This window comes from Myotis lucifugus, unplaced genomic scaffold, assembly GCF_000147115.1.
Source record: "Myotis lucifugus unplaced genomic scaffold, Myoluc2.0 scaffold_211, whole genome shotgun sequence".
Taxonomy (NCBI): Eukaryota; Metazoa; Chordata; class Mammalia; order Chiroptera; family Vespertilionidae; genus Myotis; species Myotis lucifugus.
This window is the reverse complement of record NW_005871259.1, coordinates 934,832-937,646: the sequence shown is the minus strand read 5'-3', so window position 1 is coordinate 937,646 and position 2,815 is coordinate 934,832. Positions and strand designations below refer to the sequence as shown.

At 54.4% G+C, this 2,815-nt stretch overlaps 1 protein-coding gene across 4 annotated transcripts in view; it reads right to left on the bottom strand.

Annotated features, from left to right (window-relative positions):
- The window catches only part of ETV3 (ETS variant 3), a 14,151-nt gene extending 13,744 nt beyond the window's left edge, over positions 1 to 407 (bottom strand). For 2 of the 4 annotated variants that reach the window (XM_023761564.1, XM_006097774.3), the window contains exon 1: positions 151 to 316. The gene's annotated coding sequence lies outside the window, so the exon portion shown is untranslated. Of the gene's footprint in view, positions 1 to 150 lie in introns of all 4 variants that reach the window. The other 2 variants (XM_006097773.3, XM_023761566.1) reach the window with 2 other exon arrangements.
- Positions 408 to 2,815: the final 2,408 nt, after the last annotated feature.

The window sequence follows — 2,815 nt, the reverse complement described above, 5'->3', positions numbered from 1 at the left end:
CCTCCCTCCCCCGAGCCTCCCCCCCACGTCCTGGGTGAGGCCAGCAGGGTTGGGACGTGGCCCGCTGGGATTCCCGACCCCAGGGATGCCGATCCCGCCGAGATTCGGGGGGGTCCATCGGAGGGGTCGGGCGGCGAGGCCAGGACTCACCTCTCCCCGGCAAGGTCCGTCTTCGGTCCGGTCTCCTCCGCGGTGTCGCCGGATCCTCCTCATCCACCCCAGCAGGAAGTGACCTCTCCGGCTGCTGTCGTCACTTCCATCCTCAGCAGACAGGGCGGGGAGGAAGGGGGCGCCCTCCCCGGGGGGTCTCCCCGGCCGCGCCTCCCTTCCCGATCGCGGTCCGCGGACGCCGGCTTCCGCCCGCACTCCGCCCCCGGCGCCGCTCCAGCCCCGAAGCCCACGTAGCCGCCCCGTCACGCCAGCCGCCCAGGAGCGGCGCGTGCGTCACGCTGCGGGGGCACGTTACGCACGCTCACGGCGGGAGGCCCTGCCCAGTCGCGGGCTGGTGTGTGAGGCGGCACGAAGGGTGTGTGGCGCTTGACGGCCAACCCCGCACAGGCGAGGCGCGGCCCGTGGGTCGCGGGAGGGGGGTCGCAGAGGCCCCTGGAAGGGCCGAGGCGCCGGAATGAAGGCCGCCCCGACCGCCCGGAGGAGCGTGTGCGCAATGGGCAGAGGACCCCAGACTCCGAGGGCGTTCTCTGCACCCCCCACCCCTTTCAGTTACTGAGAAACGGACACACGAGTGTGACTGTGTCCACCTCTAAGCAGCTTGAGAGTCCACCTCAGTCATTCAAATAACGTCTACCCCTTCTTCTCCCTCCACCTCCTGTTGGCGAGTCAAGTGATGTCTGTCCAAAGCATATCTGTCTCCCTGTCGGGCCCCGGGGGGCTCCCGAGCGGCTCAGCTGTATCTCCTTCCCCGGCCCCCGAGGGCTGAGTGGTGTCCAGGCTTAGTTTCACCCCCGAGGCAGGCAAAAGGGAGAGTGGGGGTCATGAAAGGTTAAATGAGTTAGGATAAGGAATACAAACTAGAAGGGAAGAAGAAGAGATGGAATTGAAGAGAATCGGAACGACGCTTTGGGACAGAGCAGTCACCTTCGTCTTGTACCGTTGTTCCGAGAACGCGCGCAGGCCACCGGGCACGTGGAGACGGCAGGGTAAGTTGTTAGGAAAATTCCAGTTTGGGGTTTGCTCCTGGCCACTCTCTAGCTGTTGATAAATTAACCAGCACGTTGGGCCCTTCTGAGCTGAAAGTTGCCCGTTTAGAAAGAAAGGGTAATAGCATCGGTCATAGATTCTATCACCAATGGACCTAGTGCCTTCATCAACGAGCTGTGTGACTTTGGTTAAGTCACCTAACCTCTCTGTGTCAACTTCTCCTCTGGATGAGCATAATATCCATAGTATCGGCCTAGCTGGTTGTATGGAATGTGTTAATACATGCAGAGCGGTTAGAGCAGAGGATGGCACGTTGTGAATATGGCAGACGGACAAATGTTGGCCAAAAAAAAAGATAATTAAAAATCATTACATTTTAAAAACCCTCAAATTTTCATACCACCCAGGCACGTCTTAATACTTGTGTCAACTTGGAAACCAGGGTGAGCAGCTGCTTCTGCTGAAAGTCTGAAGTTCCTAGCCTTTGGCTCGGGGCTCAAATTGTCATGGTTCGAGCCAGCACTTACCCTCCAAGGACCCTGTGTTATGCAAAGAGCCAGAATCCAGCATATAGGGACTCTGTATGCATATTCTTATTCGCTCCCATCTCCCAGCGGTTCTGGGCTGCAGCTTCTCTGACTAATTAGAGTCAGAGAGGACAACTTGAGTAAACACAATTAACAGAGGCAAACAGGTCTCTCTACCTGGCTGGAGTCTGAGTTGGTATACTGGGAAATGTTTCTATGCCAGAAGAGCTCAACATAATTTCTACATTAAGAATCTAATCCCTGCCCTAACCGATTTGGCTGAGTGGATAGAGTGTCGGCCTGCGGACTGAAGGGTCCCAGGTTCGATTCCGGTCGAGGGCATGTACCTTGGTTGTGTGCACAGCCCCAGTAGGGGTTGAGCAGGGGGCAGCTGATCGATGTTTCTCCCTCATCGATGTTTCTACCTCTCTATTCCTCTCCCTTCCTCTCTGTAAAAAATCAATAAAATATATATATATATTTTAAAAAAGAATCTAATCCCTGACCTGAAACTCAACAGGCCGATTTGGGTTTGATGAAGCAAACTGGAAATTCCTTCCCAATTGGTGGGTCCAGATACATGGGTGTTGCACTAGGAGCTTCTGTGATGGTAGTATCTGGGGAGATGTGGATGGCTAGGGACTGCTTGCCCGCTGTCTCCAAGGTCCCTATCCGCTATCTCCTTTACCACAGCACTGTTTGCCTTCTTCATCTGCTGCCGACGGGCTTTCACAATGCGGAGATTCTTCTGTTGCTGGAATAGGGAGAGCATGAGCTTTCTGAAAGCCTGGGGGTGGAAACACTTAGGCACAGTCTAGGAGTCAAGACAGGTTGTAATCTCTCTTGAATTTCCACTTGTTCAAAGCCTTCTTTGTCCACTGACACTGCCCTCTGCCCCACTTCCAACCCATCTTTATAATTGTTCCATAGGCCTAGGATAAGTTTCTGTTCCAAATCTCCCTCTCCCAGCTCGGCTCTTGATGCAACACAGCTACTCCATTGCTTCTGAAATTTAAAAAAGAGAGAGAGAGAGAGAAAAAAAAGAACATCTAAAATTAATGTTACTTTAAAAACCCTTCCTGGCTTGGTGTGTGTGTATGTTTCTTCCCTGGCTTGCTTTTCTGTATCGC